This window comes from Lipotes vexillifer, unplaced genomic scaffold (assembly GCF_000442215.2).
Source record: "Lipotes vexillifer unplaced genomic scaffold, Lipotes_vexillifer_v1.1 scaffold504, whole genome shotgun sequence".
Lineage (NCBI taxonomy): Eukaryota > Metazoa > Chordata > Mammalia > Artiodactyla > Lipotidae > Lipotes > Lipotes vexillifer.
The window spans coordinates 4,541,704-4,559,854 of record NW_006785225.1 but is presented as its reverse complement, the minus strand read 5'-3'; positions in this window follow the sequence as shown (position 1 = coordinate 4,559,854).

Sequence of the window (18,151 nt, the reverse complement as noted above, 5' to 3'; positions counted from 1 at the left end):
GTATGATCCTCTCAATAGATGCAGAAAAAGCTTCTGACAAACTTCAACACATGTTTATGATAAAAAAAACTCTCCAGAAAATGGGCATAGAGGGAACCTACTTCAACATAATAAAGGCCATATATGACAAACCCACAGCAAGCATCATACTCAAAGGTGAAAAACTGAAAGCATTTCCACTAAGATCAGGAACAAGACAAGGATGTCCACTCTCACCACTCTTATTCAACATAGTTTTGGAAGTCCTAGCCACAGCAATCAGAGAAGAAAAAGAAATAAAAGGAATACAAATTGGAAAAGAAGGAGTAAAACTGTTTAAAACAGAAGTTACTGTCGATGACATGATACTATACATAGAAAATCCTAAACATGCTACCAGAAAACTATTAAAACTAATCAATGATTTGGTGAGGTTGCAGGATACAAAATTAATGCACAGAAATCTATGGCATTCCTATACACCAACAATGAAAAATCAGAAAGGAAACACTTCAATTATCATTACAACAAAAAGAATAAAATACCTAGGAATAAACCTGCCTAAGGAAGCGAAAAACTTGTACTCAGAAAACTATAAAACACTGATGAAAGAAATCAAAGATGACAGAAACAGATGGAGAAATATACCATGTTCTTGGATTGGAAGAATCAATATTGTGAAAATGTGAAAATGACTATACTACCCAAAGCAATCTACAGATTCAATGCAATCCTTATCAAACTACCAATGGCATTCTTCACAGAAACAGAACAAAAAATCTTACAATTCATTATGGAAACACACAAGACCCCAAATAGCCAAAGCAATCTTGAGAAAGAAAAACAGAGTTGGAGGAATCAGGCTCCCCTACTTCAACCTATACCACAAAGCTACAGTAATCAAGACAGTATGGTACTGGCACAAAAACAGAAATATAAATCAATGGTACAGGATAGAATGCCCAGAGATAAACCACACATATGGGCACCTAATTTACGACAAAGGAGGCAAGAACACACAATGGAGAAAAGACAGCCTTCAATAAGTGGTGCTGGGAAAACTGGACAGCTACATGTAAAAGAATGAAATTAGAACACTCCCTAAAACCATACACAGAAATAAACTCCAAATGGATTAAAGACTTAAATGTAGGACCAGATACTATAAAACTCTCAGAGGAAAACATAGGAAAAACACTCTTTGACATAAACCACAGCAAGATTTTTTCTGACCCACCTCCTAGGGTAACAGAAATAAAAACAAAAATAAACAAATGGGACTTAATTAAACTTAAAAGCTTTTGTACAGCAAAGGAAACCATAAACTAGACAAAAATACAACCCTCAGAATGGGAGAAAATATGTGCAAATGGAACAACAGACCAAGAATTAATCTCCAAAATACACAAACAGCTCATGTAGCTCAATATCAAAAAAAAATTCAGTTAAAAAATGGGAGGGAGACCTAAATAGACATTTCACCAAGGAAGACATACAGATGGCCAAGAGGCACATGAAAAGATGCTCCACATCACCAATTATTAGAGAAATGCAAATCAAAACTATAACGAGGTATCACCTCACGCCAGTCACAATGGCCATTACCAAAACATCTAGGAACAATAAATGCTGGAAAGGGTGTGGTGAAAAGGGAACCCTCCTGCACTGTTGGTGGGAATGTAAATTGATACAACCACTATGGAGAACAGTATGGAGGTTCCGTAAAAAACTAAAAATAGAACTATCATATGATCCAGCAATCCCACTACTGGTCATATACCCTGAGAAAACCATAATTCAAAAAAAGATGTGTACCCCAATGTTCACTGCAGCACTACTTATAATAGCCAGGACATGAAAGCAACCTAAATGTCCATTGGCAGATGAATGGATAAAGAATATGTGGCACATATACACAATGGAATATTACTCGGCCATAAAAGAAACGAAACTGAGTTATTTGTAGTGAGGTGGATGGACCTAGAGTCTGTCATACAGAGTGAAGTAAGTCAGAAAAGGAAAAACAAATGCTGTATGCTAACTCATATATATGGAATCTAAAAAAAAAAAAAAAAAAAAAAAATGGTACTGATGAGCCTGTTGCAGGGCAGGGGGCAGGAATAAATAGGTAGACACAGAAAATAGACTTGAGGACATGGGGTAGGAAGGCAAAGCTGGGGTGAAGTATGAGTAGCATCGACATACATACACTACCAAATGTAAAATATTTGGCTGGTGGGAAGCAGCCGCATAGCACAGGGAGATCAGCTCGGTGCTTTGTGACCACCTAGAGGGGTGGGATAGGAAGGAGGGAAGGGAGGCTCAGGAAGGAGGTTATAGGGGGACATGTGTATGCATATGGCTGATTCATTTAGTTATGCAACAGAAACTAATGCAGTATTGTGAAGCAATTATACTCCAAAAAAGATTACCAAATCAAATGTAAAATATTTGGCTGGTGGGAAGCAGCCGCATAGCACAGGGAGATCAGCTCGGTGCTTTGTGACCACCTAGAGGGGTGGGATAGGAAGGAGGGAAGGGAGGCTCAGGAAGGAGGTTATAGGGGGACATGTGTATGCATATGGCTGATTCATTTAGTTATGCAACAGAAACTAATGCAGTATTGTGAAGCAATTATACTCCAAAAAAGATCTATTAAAAAAAACAAAAACATTCCTTCCCCAAAGGAAATTTGCTGCCATTTTCCTAGGTAATTGTACACTAGGAAAAGGCTAATACCTAAATATTTTGAGGATTACTGAACACAGGGTCCAAAATGACATTGATATGTGGCTACCTGAAGCAGCACCATGTCTTACCAGTTTGATTTGGGCATATGAGGACCAGACAACAAATGGAGTCCTAGACAAGTTGGTCTGGTTACAGTGCATATAGTGGATCCACGTACCCACTTGGTGGATATTTCTCTAGTTCTTTTGGGTATAATTAGAATAAACATTGCTTTTCATTAGTACAGCAACTGCATTGCTTCCTTGGAGGGTGTGGTGAGAGCTATGATCATAGTGGGGAAGCCCAATTAGAAGCCTCTAAAACCACCTCCCCTTCCCAGTCAGGAATGAAGATTCAAACAATATCATATGCTAGGGGCAGAGACAGAAATTCAGGGTACCATTAAGAACCTAATGGATGCAGGAGATGGGGGTTTTATCATATCTCCATTTAAATCACCAGCCCGGCCTCTTCAAATCATTAGGAGAAGACAGTGGACTAACACAGTATGTTGATCATGTCATGATAATCAGACCGAAGAGCAAGAAATGGTGAGCACATTGGAGGCTTTATTACAACATATACAATCTGGTTGGCAAGATATAAACCCTATGATGATTCAGGTACTCCCACATTCTTTTAAAAATTAGGTATCCTATAGTCTGGAGCATGCCTGGACATCCTCTCCAAAATAAAAGAAAAATATTGCATCTTGCTTCTCCCATCAAGAAGGAAGCCCAGTGTTTAAAAGCCTTTTAAGTTTTTGTACGTAGCTTATTTCATACCCAAAAAAACTACTTCAAACCATACCCTGGGTCCAGGAAAGGCTAACAGATTTGAGTTGGGTCTAGAGCAGGAAAAAGCTCTTCAGCAGGTTAAGGCTGTGGCTCTGTACCTTGGACTCTTTCTTGTCTCAGGCCTTATGTTATTAGAGGTATCAGTGGTGGCATAAGATGCTAAAAGGAACTTATTGGATAGACCCATTGAGAGAATCATAATACAGATGCCTAGGATTCTAGAGCAAATCCATCCCATCTGCAGTGCAAAAGTATACACATTTTTAAATAAGCTCTAAGTATTCATTACTTGCTCTGGAAGAGATAGAACACCAGATCACAGAACATCAATTACCATAAAACTAGAAGTACCCATCACTAGCTGGGTAATGTCAAATCTACCAAGTAATACAGTCTGGCTGGTCCAGCAGCAAATCATCATGTGATAGAAGCAGTAATCTGAGATAAAGACCAAACAGGACCAAGGCACAAGTGAGCAATATATATGTATGCATATGTACACACACACACACACATACACACACACACACACACACACAAGCAGGCAGCCTAGGTCCCATCCCCCATGATACATCCTCCATCACTGCGATAGTTCCCTCAATTCATACCTATGCCCATATGGGATATGCCTTATGAATGATTGATGAATGTCCACTCAATATGTAGGCATAGGCCAAAAATGGATGACTGCTGCCCTATATAGCCCTAGGGAAACCTAGAAATAGAGTGTTAAGCAGGAATCCTCTCAAGGGCTTGGAAATTTGTGTGGGGCAACTGATTCACGTTGTGTGAATTGAGAGGTAGTCTGGGATTAGAATACATATAGACTCATGGGCAGTGGTGAATGACTTGGTAGACTGCTTAGAAGCCTGGAAGGAAAAAAATAGGAAGAGAATGAAGAGGACTGGTGTAGAGGGATGGGAACAGACATATGTGAATGAGCATAAGATGAGCTACTGTGGTATTATATGTTATTACCTATCAGAGCATTCACTACAAAGAGACCACAGTTTGCATTATGGTTCACTATTGGTGTTGTATATTCTATGGGTTTTTGGCAAATGTATTATGATATGTAACCATATTTTAACCACCCTAAAAGTACTCTGTGTTCTACCTAATCATCCTTCCACCTCCACCCCTTCAACCCCTGGCAACCCTTTCAATGTCTCCATAGCTTTGCCTTTTCCATAATACCATACTCTTAGAATCATCAAGTATTTAGCCTTTTCAGATTGGCTTCTTTCAGTTAGTATATGCATTCAAGGTTTCTCCATGTCTTTTCATGGCTTGATAGCTCATTTCTTTTCAGGGCTGAATAACATTTCACCATCTGGATTATGAGTTTTAAATTCCCTGTCTGATAATTCTAACATCCCTGTCATATCTTGTTCTGATACTTATTCTGTCTCTTCAAATTGTTTTTTTGCCTTTTCGTATGGCTTGAAATTTTTTTTCTTCATAGCTGGTCATAAAGTACCAGGTAAAAGGGATTGCTGCAAATAGGCCTTTAGTAACATTATAGTGAGGTATGAGGGGTGGGAAGGGTTCTATACTCCTATGGTTAGGTCAGTCTTTTAGTGAGATTATCCTTCTGGACTATGAACTTCACAAGCGGTTTTTCTTTTTTTTTTTTCCTCCCCCTTAGGGAGAAAGGATGGCTAGAGTGGGCTGAAGTTGGGTATTTATTTTCCTTCTCCCAGGTCAGTTAGGCTCTGATAATACCTAACATTAGGCTCTAGTTAACTAGTTTCCCCTCAGGGCAGGCCTCGGTAAGAACAGAGAACTGCAGTGTATTTCAAAATGGTTCCTTTTCCCTTTCTTGCTGCCAGATGCCTAAGGGGATTTTTCTCTGATATTTACTAGGGGAATCTTTTTGAGAGCTCCTGGATGAATAACTCACAGTATTGTGGGGCCTCCCCTATGAGTGGGTCCCCCTGGAGCTTTTATCTCTCAGACTTGTCTGAGCCTCCAGCAATTCATCAATTATAGTTCAGGTTTTCCTACCAGGCTCTGATTCCTGCAGTGGTTTACACTCTTGGCTCTCTGCTCTCTAAGCTCGGACTCTGTATTTTCCTGCCTGCCAATGTTGCAGCCTGCAGTTTGCCCTGTGTCTTCTTCTCCCTTACAGTTCCAAGAAGAGCTGTTGATTTTTTTCGTCTGTTCAGCTTTCTGCTTGTTGGGATGGAGTGGCAACTCCTAAGCTCTTTACGTGCAAGACCGGAAGCCTCCTTTATATTTTGAAAGGGGCAGTGATTCATTTTGGCACATATTTTAGGCATGGGTTTACCTTTCTGCTTTAAGGGCCTCAGCCAATACCACTAACTGAGGGCCATATAGAGTATCTGATCCACTGATACAACCCCCAGTATATCACTGGGTCAAAAAGGATCCACTTTACAGTAAAGGAGGTAAGAGAGTGGGCATATGACCATTATTAGATCCACTGATCATTTCTCATACCACATAGGCTGAAGTTGCTAGCCTGGCAGAGTGATGAAATAGTCTATGAAAGGCTCAGCTGAAGGGCCAGCTCAGGGGTGATACTTTTACAGGATTTTCCAGGTATCAGAGTATACTTTAAATCAATAACCTTTATACTTGGTATGCATGTCACCTTCCTCAAAAACAAGAATGCACAAGTCTGGGAACTGAGGGGTGAAAGGAGGAGTGGCCCCATTTACCAACACTTCCAATGCCCTACTCAGGGAATGTGTGCCTGTCATCTCCACAGCCCTGGGCTCAGTAGTTTTAGATGTCCTTGCTCCCAAAATGAGAATGTTTCTGCCAGGAGACACAGCAAGAGTCCTGATGGACTATAAGCTACCTGGACACTTCTGGACCCTTCTGTCAAGGAAACAACAGGAATGATCATCAGGAGGAAGTAGGGCTGTTGTTACACAATGGGAACAGAAACTTTATACCCAGGCTATCCACTTTGGTATCCGAGTCCTCCCTTGACATAAAAATTATGATGGTAAGTAGACAAGTACAGCAAAACCTGTCAGAGAAGAAGCACAGACTTAAGAAAGAGGGTCTTGGTCACAACAGTAGGTAAACTACCAGGACCTGCAGAGGTAATAACTGAGGGTAAGAGAAATACAAAATAGATGGAGGAGAGAGACAAGTATCAGTTGTGGTCTTTAGATGAGCTACTGCAGAACAGCTGTTCACCTAGCAAACGTCCTTCTCTAAAGGTCCCTGGGAGAGAGGGCCATCAGAATCCTGAATGAGTTCCTCCCAGAACTAGATTCTCTCAGAAGGGGATCCAAGTAACACAACGGTGGATCATGGTGAATCCCTTATGTCTACCTTCACATGTCAGTTTAAATATTGTTTCCTAAGTGAAATAATCACAGATCACCCCATCTAAACCAAGTCTCCTGGAAATTCTATGTTAGACCCCTGGGTCTTTCATTCACAGTAGTTTTCATAGTCTGTGTTTCTTGTTTATTTGTTATCATCCATCTCTTGCACTATACTGTAAGCTCCAGAAATCAGATAGCAGAAATATTTGTAGTGACTATGTGTATTTATATTGCATCCCAGCACAGTCCTTTTTTCCAGTATTTAGAAATGCATGTATAAGATCATCACCATAGGACATAGTTATATCCATCCCTGCTCCAAGAAAGATTTCTTGTTGGCAATACAGCCTTCCTTGACTAATTCCTATACAAAATGGTCATGCGAATGTGGCCCGTATTAGGATTTGACCTAATCCTTTCACATAAGCCATGTGGGTAGACACATCGTCTCCACCTGTGTTGCTGCACAGTTGCTAATGCCATAACATACATGCTCACCAGGCACACAACAAAATGGATCTGACGATATGGATCTCTGATGGTGACAACTCCATCAGGACTTTAGTTTGATTATATGATTGCTCCAGACCTGGAAGCCTGCTACTCAGTATGGCCCCTAGTCATTCTTTTATTTTGTGGTTCCTTTGCTAGTGTAAATGGTAGTAATACAATTCCTGGTTGGCTGCTGCAACATTATTGCAACATTATTTGATGTTTGAGTACACAGGACATAAAATGGTGACTTAATATTGTACAGGAATATAAGGTTAAAGAATATACCTGTCTTTCTGTTCCTGTGTTTTTAAAACATTTCTCCAACATCTCCTTCAGCTGAAAACCAAAGTTAAGTCCTGAAAATAAGATCTTTCTTGGGCAAATAGTAAAATGAATCATCTCAGGTTTACAAAGCTAGACCCAATTGTGTGTGTGCGTGTGTTGCGTACACACTGAGTACTTGAAATAAATCTCTCAGCCTGCTCCAGCGTGCCACTGTGGGACAGAAAACAGGATCAAGAAACGGTGCAGAACCCTGTGCTTGAGATGGGAAGATCAAGGTGAGCAACTGGAACAGGTGCTCCCATGGAAGCAGAACCAATGGAAGAGACAGAAGAGAAAAAGACAAAAAATGTATTAAGAACTTTTGTACAATTAGAGCACAAAGAGAAGTTTCTGGAATTAAAAATCTGGGTGGAATTTAAGCTCTTCCATAGAATTGTAAATTTCCTAAGGGACAAAGGGTAAGCTGTTACATTATGTTTGTAAGCCCAGTTCTCAACACAGTATCTGACATAGGAAATGCTCAAGAAACAAACTGAATGGAAATGATTTCTTGAGTAGGTCCAGCAAGTAGCAGCCCCCAAACCAGAGAAGCACCTGAATAGAGTCTGTTCCTATTGCACCTGAAAAGAATCAGGCATATGGCTTTGAACAGCTTACTTTACAATGACTCCTTCTTTTATAAGGTACTTGGCCTTTTGTGAGTGGAGCTACAGCTGTCTGTGAAAATGGCAACATCTGATCCTAAGACCTAGAATATAAAGCACTTGAAAATGTCATCCATTTAAGGTCACCCTCTGATGTTAAGAGCTTAGGGGGAAAAAAATAGGCAGATCTGGTGAAAGAAAAGAACAATCAAACAACCATTTTTATGAATCATGAAGAACAGGAATGCATGCTTTATGCTAGAGACTTTCCTGAGGATAAATTCTAAATAGGTTTATCATTTTAGAAAATATACGGTCAGCTGAAGAACACTACAAATGATAGAATTGTTTATCTCTTTCTAAAAGAAAAGTAACCAGGGGACTGTATGACAGATGACTGTTCATGGCTCTAAAAAATTGTAGGACCAGGATAACTGAAGGTTGTATTCGAGGTGATTTCATAGATGGAAATATTAGGGTGATGGTCCCTTATCAGACAACCTGGGAAGGTTCAAATCCCCACTCCACTCTTTTTTAATAATATAATCTCACTTGTAAAATGGAGGTTGCAGTGGCACCTACCTCACTGAGTCATTTGGTGAATTAATGTTACACATAAAGTCTAGATATATGGTAAAAAATAAATATCCCTACCAAGTTAAAACTTCATTTTACTGATTGGCACCTTGAAGCCCACCCATTAGGACATTTATGAAGCATCTCAAATGCTTCATGTATTATATGCCTGGGTAGGGGAAGGGAGGTGGGGGAGATCAGAGTATGATCTCTGCCTTGATTAGAATCACACAGTTTTGGGGTTAGGCCTGATTACAAAGACTTAAGAGATATTTGCTCTAAAGGGAAGGAAAAGCAAATAGGAAGGATCATCCAGAAGTAAATGCTTAATTCTGCCTGGAGTGTCCAGGAAGAATTTTCTGAGGCAGGAGGAATACGATCTGGGGCCTGATAAATGAGTAGGGGTTTGCTTCATTATAATGACGGGGAGGAAATTCTGGCCAGAAAGAAAAGCCTGGCATAAAGGATGCACAGTCATCTCTCGGTACCCGATGGGGGAATGGTTCCAAGACCTGAAAATACCAAAATCTATGGATGCTCAAGTCCCTTACAAAAAATGACACGGTCCAGTCGGCAATCCATATATGCAGATTCAGGACCTGCAGATATGGAGAGCCAATGGTAAGACATATGCTGGCAACCTCAAGTTGCAGACTGTGTGAGGATGGACCAGGAAGTTCTGCAGAGCCTCCTGCATTGGGTCGTCTGTGCCAGGATGGAGTCCTTACATTTTGTTGTATAAGGGAGATCATAAAGAAGCATAATTTTTTTTTAACTTTTCATACTGAAATGACCTCAGACTACCAAAATCAGTGCAGAAATAGTATAAAGCTTTTTGATATATCCTTCAACCATTTTCCCCAAATGTTAACATTTGTGCCCATAGTCATTATGAAAAAAGAAAGTTAATATTGATTGAGCAAAATTGAGAATCTTGGCTTTGCATATTTTAGGTGTATGACTCAACTAACATTATAGTCTCATTATCTTTATAAACTTGAGGATAACTACTTTGGATGTCTAAATTATATGTTGTTTGGGTAACAAATATAATACATTTTCTGGAATACAAAAAGCTTTCAGCCAATTGTTGAATTAGTGTTATAAAGAATGGTGCCCCTGTGACAAATTAATCATAGTGAAGATGCCTCCTTGTTGCCTCAGTAGTGGATACGTGAATAACAAACATGTCTGACTCACGGGAAGATAAAACTTGCTCAATGTCAACATGAAAGGACACAGGACTTTTTGACAGATATCTGGTCCTCAAACCAGCTCATTGGGAATATTAGAATTAGGCTTCACAGGCATAGTACTTCCTTCTCTAGGAATTCTTGGCCTTCCTATTTGGCTACTATCTCGTGAGTACAAATTCTGATTCAGGTTTTTTGTTTTTTTTTACATTAAGGGTATGATACGCACCTTCTGACATGGTTTCCAGTAATGCCCGCCTCCTGGCATTCAATTTATGTACCCCTTCTCCTCCTCCTAGTATTTGCTGGACCTAGCAAATGTCGTCAATCAAATAGAATATGACCAAAGTAATGAGCCATCTCTTGCTGTGATTACATTAAAAAAGACTGACTTCGGTTTTGCTAGAACACTCACTCTCTCTGGCTCTTCTTCATGCTTGCTCTAATGAAATAACCTGCCCTGTTATGAGCAGATCTGTGGGGTGGCCCCCGTGGCAAGAACTGAGCGAAGTCCTTAATCAACAGCTGGTGAGGAACTGATACCCTCAGTTCAACAATCCACAGGGAAACCAATCCTACCAATGGCCACTTGGGTGAGCTTAGAAAATCCTTTCCCAGGTGAGCCTTCAGATGAGACATTTGATTTCATCACTGTGAAACGCCCTGAAGCAGAGGACCCAGGAAAACTGTGCCTGGGTTTCTGACCCACAAAAACTTTAAAAATAAATGGTGTTTTAGGCCACCTAATTTAAAGGTAATCTGTTACACAGCAATAAATATCCAATGTAAGTGATAAATCAGTTATATAAAGTTCCTGTTATTATGTAGCCACTATATTAATGGAAAGGGACATATGGTAAATACATATATTATCCACAAGATAATTTCAGGCAAAGGTAAGTACAATGAAGAAAACAAATCAGGGCATCTGTGATGGGGAAAGACTACTTTAAACTGGGTATCCAGGAAGACGACACTTGAGCTGAACACTGCATACCCAAAACAGAATCATGTAAGTACCTAGGAGAGATTTCCAGTAAGAGAAACCAGTGCAGGTACTTCTGACTACACATGAAGAAACTGAGTCTCAGAAAAAGTAATTTGAACCAGATAACAGAGCACTGTGGGTAAAACTGGCATTTGTACCCAAAATTAATGACTTTATATCTTCTTTTTCTAGTAGTTTCATCAGAATAAATAGTAAACTCATAAACAGGTAATCCCAAAGTTCATAAAGAATTGCTTAAAAGATAAAATTCAATACTATGTGTCTGGAAGAGAAAAGTGAAGGGAGGCTCAAGGCGAAACATGAAAAGAGAAAAAAAGAAACAGAAGGAAAACCCAAGAATGGAAAGATGAACAACTCCATTTTGGGGTAAACTCAGAAGTAATACTAGACTCTCAGTCCTGAGCAGCTTAGAATTTTTTAATCCATGTACAGAAAAGTTCTTTGCAGGAGGAGGGAGAAAGAGAAAAAGAGAATCTCCTTTTCCCTCCCCACCCCACCTCTTTTTTTCTCTTTTTATTTTATAGAAATATTGTGATGGTTAATTTTACATGTCAACTTTACTGGCCCAAGGGACACCCAAGTAGCTGGTAAAACATTTCTGAGGATGTCCCGGGAAGAGATTAGCATTTGATTCTGAGTAGACTGAGTAAAGAAATCCACCTTCATCATTGTGGGTGGGCATCGTCCAATCCTTTGGGGCCTGAATGAAACATAAAGGCAAAGGAAGGGCAAAATTCTCTCTCTCTTTTAGGATGGCCATGTTCTCCTGCCCTCAGACTTGAAACTCCTGGTTCTCGGGTCTTTGGACTCTGGGAATTACACCGTCAGTTCCCTAGGTTCTCAGGCCTTTGGACTTAGACTGAATTATACCACTGGCTTTCCTGGTTCTCCAGCAGACACTGGACTTCTCAGCCTCAGTTTCTATAATGAATTTCTTCTTATCTGTATCTATCCATCCATCCATCTCCTATTGGTTCTGTTTCTCTGAACCCCCATAAAGGTATTGTTTATGTAATGCTCATGATATTTGAAACCTCACAAAACCTGCAATCCAAAATAGAAGACCAATTGACAATCTGACATCATTTTTAGTTTGGTAAATTTAAAATGCTGTTTTGTTTCCAGCCACAGAAACTTAATCTAATTGGCAACTTATGCAAATAACTAGTCACTCAAGCCAAAAACATGGAACTGCAGGGTGACGCTGAGGAGGAAGGAGCAGACAGAGGCCTTCTTAGTCTCCTCTGTCCCCAAAGGGCTCCAAACAGCAGTCTGCAGTGACTGACCTACCTGAATACCAAACCCCTTGATACTTTCTCAAAACCAAGAGAAATCTTGATTTCAATTATTTGTACAGTGAAATACACTCCAGGATGTACTAACCACTTTGGGAAAATGCAGAGATTCTGAAATTTTGAAGATTAGCTTTATTTTCCTCTTGGCACAATATAATTTAAGGAGTAGTCAGTATCATCCAAGGTGCCTAGGATCTCAAAGTTCCTGTAGGATGACTTGTTCCCTCCCTAGACTGTGTTCTTGCTAACTACACACTGATCTCCATCTCTCCTGCACAGCGGGAACCACTACCTCGAGGAAAAATTGGAATATAGTGTATTTCGATGAATCTTGGACAATGGCACACTATTTTGGGGAGAGAGAATTCCCAAGATTCTTGGAATCTGAGCATGACTTATGTTCCCATTTGAGTTTTGTGTTCAATAGATGGGCTATTTGACCTTTTGGGGAGACAGTACATTCCCCTTTTCTAATCAGCGTTTGTGACTCTTGCCTTATCTACTTTGTAAAGAAATATTTTTCTCCTTCCATTTGCTCTATCAACCAATGACCAATGGCATTTGGGATGAATGGCTTGCCCAGAGATGAAAAATATTAATCCAAAATTATTCCAGAAATTGTGACTTGAAAATAAGAATATCCATAGTGGACGCCTTATTCTTTTTCTTCTTAAGATATGGGACTCTAAATTTCCAGGTCCCCTTTTCCAAGTTGTAGCATGAAAAGTTTGAGTTTATAACAAATACATTTTTCTTGAAGGTGGTATTTTCACTAGGGAATTGTGGTCAGCTTCTGTTACTTCAGGAATGGTCCACATTTTCAAAATCTCCCAAAGACAGTGGTAATAGAAATTCTGTATTTCTAAGTCCATTGTTAAAATCACCAGTGGATCTGAAGAATCAGATACTTAAGATGAATTTAATGTATTTGATAGCTGCTACTAGAATTTAAATATCAGTTTCAAAACACTTTTAGAAGTAGTAAATTAGCACATTAGGTGAGCTGATTCCTTTCAGCAACTTTTAAATAAGAATAAAAAGAATCTCAGTATCTTATGGTCTGTGGCTTTGAAAAATGCTTACATCTCATTATTGTACTATTCACTCTCCTTTGCATTTATGAATATTCTAGGAGAAGCTGGACTTTTAAAAATGTTGATCTCTATTTACATTCAATCTGAATAAGCTTCTATTTAAACAGATAAAGTAGGTTTCCAATTTTAAAACACTAATGAATAAGAAAAAGGAAGATAATGCTATGTTTATTCTATTTGGTGCTAATGTGGAATGATATTGGAGGTGTTTCTTTGTCATTGTAATCCCAGGAGGCACTTTTTTATAAACAATCTCTGCCACCAGTATTCTGCTTGAGATATAATCATTCAATGTCTACAAACAAGTGATAACATTATTATGCATTTCTGTCCCCTTTCATTCTTTGTAAGAGTGACAAATATCCTTTTTCTTAGATCCAATAGCTCAGGCTGGGCACCAGTGGACTCATTACCATGCCATTAATAAGCAGAGGCCTCTTGAGAGTCTAGCTTTTTCAAGCCCCTGTCTTTTATATCTCCTATTGGATTTTCCCAACAAAAGCCTCGCCGGTTGGTATCTCTCTCATTTTAGCATTCCCTTTAAAAAATGAAATGATGGAAACAAAGTCCTGAGATTAGACTGGTGATACTGAAATGGTTCTGACAGCCAGGGACAATGCTGCCAAACTGAAATGAAATGCTTACATTATTTATGAACATTAAATGTCACCAATTTCCCCTTCATCAGATAATTTCAGGAGACAGAACCATTTCTGTGAAGCGTGAGGGAGTATCTGTACATGTGCGTGTCCCTCCTCCATGCCCCCCCACACCAGCCCTTTCATCTATCACTCTGGCTGTGTGTCAAATTCTCCTCCCTGGGAAGAAAACAGGTTCAACTGATCATGTTTCAGGTTTCACTACAAGCCTCAGATCAGGTCGCCTGACAGGGATGTCAAGTGTGTTCTAAACCAAATGGGACCCTCTGCAATGTGAAATCATTAGGAAGTCAACTGATTTTTTTTCTTTTTTAATTGTTTCCCAGGCTTCCTTAGGAAGTCAATTATCAGATGGAAATTAGCAGGAGTTGAAAGGAAAAGACACTACCCCTCTGGCTCCCTGATCTATTTATTGATTGCTGGCTGGAAAGGAGGGACTCAATGGGGGGAATGAACACGATCCATGTCACTGGGATTATCAGTGTGAGAAGGAGATGGAAGCTGCTTACACAAGAGTACTTAATTAACATTTACCAGGGAGTCTGAGTCTATTCAAAGTTCCAGTAGCTACCAGTGGCTATGTAGTGATGTATGGATTCATTCTATATTATCCAGGCTTTTGTACTCCCATCCACTCAAGTTATTTAATAACCAAGCATCCTATAACAGGCATCTTTTAGGGGAAGTTGTATGTATCATTTGATGTTCTGTCCTTAGGGTTTGAAAGGAATCCTAGGGTTTTAGTTAAACCTTCTAATTATAGATCGGGTGTCTGAGGACCAAAGAGGTTTCCCTATAAGGTTGATGTTCTCACACTTCTGGAGAGTAGAAATGGGGCTGTCAACAAAGCCTGTCTCTGGTCTCACAATCTTTCAATTCAACTAGAACTTAAAACATCAACAGTTACTCCTTCACTTATTGCACAGGAGAAGAGCTGTGTTTCTACCATCACTGAGAATTATATACACGTTCCACAGATGGTCATCAAATGCTAGTCTGAATAGGAAGGCCCAAAAACCAGGGGAGCCAATGGTGCAAATCCCGGTCCAAAGGCAGGAGAAGACCTATGTCCCAGTTCCAGCAGGCAGGCAAGAAGGTAACCCTTTCTCTGCTTTTTGTTCTACTCAGGACCTCAGTGAATTAGATGATGCCCACCCACATTAGGGAGGCCAATCTACTTTACTGAATCCAATTAAAATGCTAATCTCATCTAGAAACATCCTCACAGACACATTCAGAAATAATGTTTAATCTGAGGACCCTGTGGCCCAATCAAATTGACACATAAACCATCACAGCTTTTTACCCTAGTCCTAATACCTCCTCTAGGTCCTAGGCCTCATCTTAGGAAGGCAGTGCCCACATCCTTCAGCTTATGTGCCATAGAAATTAAAAAATCATAAAGACTATTATGAACAATTATATTGAACAACATATTCAACAATTTAGAAGCAGATAAACTCCTAGAAACATGCAACCTACCAGTACTGAATCAAGAAATAGAAGACCAATAACAAATAAGGATAATGAAACAGTAATCAAAACCTCCCAACAAAAGAGGCCCAGAACTAGATGGTTTCAAAGATGAACTCTACCAAATATTCAAAGAAGAATATCAATCTTTCTTAAGCTCTTCCAAAATACAGAATAAGAGGGAATACTTCCAAACTCACTTTGAGGCCAGCACTACCCTGACACCAAGGACAGACAGACACTACAAGAAAAGAAAAATATGTAACAATATCCCTGATAAACATGGATGCAGAAATCCTCAACAAGGCATTAAAAAACAAAGTCAACAGTACATTAAAGGAACTATACACTGTGATCAAGGGGGATTTATCCCTGGAATACAAGGACAGTTCATTATACGTATCAAATCAGTGTGTTACATTGATGAAATGAAGGATAAAAAAATCACGATTACCTCAACAGGTGCAGAAAAGCATTTGGCCAAATTCAATTCAATACCCTTTCATGATAAAAACGCAACAAACTGGTATAGAAGTAACTTACCTCAATACAATAAAGACCATATATGAAAAGCCCAAAGCTAACATACTCAACAGTAAAAAAACTGAAAGCTTTTCTCTAAGATCTGGAACAAGGCAAGGATGTTCACTCTTGCTGCTTCTATTCAACATAGTACTGAAAGTATTCCATTTAATCCTCATAAAACTCCTAGAGGTAGGTAATATTATTATGTCTATTTTTACAAGTAAGTAGAGGAAACATAACTAGAATGCCTTTCTTTAGTACATATTATCTGGTAGATGTTAGAGGTAGGATTCAATCTCAGGAAATTTTAACTTTTGCACATACAACTTCTCTTCCTACCAAATGAGATAATACTTTTTCAAAAAATCATGATGCCTGGACACAGTAAGTGCTTGATAATTATCAATAATTCAGAAATCACTATCTGTGAGACTCCGTGCAATTCTTCCTATGATGAAGCATTTCAATGAGCCAGCATCTTATCTCTGAAAAAGGCTTTTTTTCCATATAGCAAAACATGTGGGCACTGAGATAACTATATATAATGCCTGTGTGTGTGTGTGTGTGTGTGTGTGTGAGTTATTTGCCAACAACTAAACCCATCAAGTCTTAAGCTGTGATCTTATCAGTTCTTATAAGCTAAACACCATCAGGCCAGGTCAAGACAAGTGTCTGTCTTGATTCAACTCCAGGGATGAGGCAGGGGTAGGTATGAAACTGACCTATGTTTCCACAGATATAATTCTTTTATGTGTTCTAGGGTCGAACAGGCTAGCAGCAATATGTTCTGCCTCAGATTGTTTGAATACTACATTCTTCAGCCCTTAGTGGCTTCCTCTACCCCTATACTCAGTGTTGGGCAATGACAAATAATTACATTGCCTTTGGGCCGTCCTCACTACCTCTTGTATCTCACCTCTCTACAGCTGAGCAGAGAGTGATAGTGATCACACATGGGCATTACAGGTGATACAGCACTAAGCCTCAGAACTAGACTGAAGGTCAATGCCTCATGAACCATGCACTGCTGAGATTTCTTTGTGAGCTGTGAAGAGCTGCAAGACAGACACCTGATTTAGCTCATTTGTACTCATTAATCACAAGAGATGAATGCCTTCTGCCTTGCCAAGTTTTCACTTGTATTTGGGAATTAATTAGTGGGTGGTTCACTTAAAATACTAATTTTTATACATTTTTTTAATGTCTCCTATATCTTCGGTTTACTGCATGCACTTTGGAATAAGAGATATAGTTCATGCCTAGCCAGTCAGGACAGTTTGTTCATGGATAGGTAAAATGTCCCAAAATGACTAGTGAGATACATTTCTGGGAATTTTGTTAAAGTCGGGAGAAAGAAAACTTTTTTCCCCCGCTGAACTGGATGATGTAAAAAGGGAGCAACTGGTGACTGCCTTGCCACCCCATTTGAGAGCCTTATTTGAAAGGGAAGACAAAAGAGTGGAAAGTGTGCCCAAAAGATGAGTTCTGAATGGTTCGATTATCTTTTTTCTTTTTTAATCAAACAGTATGAATTTAGGTTTTCTGTTACTTTTAACTAGAAAAATACTGAGCCATATAATCACTATTTCCATAAGAAATATTTTACTTTGCATATCACCTGTCTTTCTTATACCATGAGCCACAATCAATTGGAAAATAAATCACAGATATTTAGCACACCTTGTTCCTGATGCTATTTGTTGTCGGGCAGTTTTTTGGACTTTGGAAATGAGTTTTTGAGAGCTTCAAATGAGAGGGAATAAAACATTTTTAGTTCCCAACCCAAGGTAGATGTCCATTTGGGGGAAAAAAAAAATACTACTATTAACTACTCTCTCCTCCTATCTGATACTCGTTCAAATGAAGAGACGTACTAAGCAAAGACTACTGGTTTAATGAACTTGATTGGCACCAACCCCTCATACACCATCATTTTTACTACCAATGGTTATATTTTAATCACTTGCTATATTCCAGACACTATGAAAAGCACCTTACATATTTTCTCATTGAATCTCCAAAATAACAGATGTGACAAATTCTATTAATATCCATTAGTATTCTACTTTAATGAAAAAAATCTCAGAGC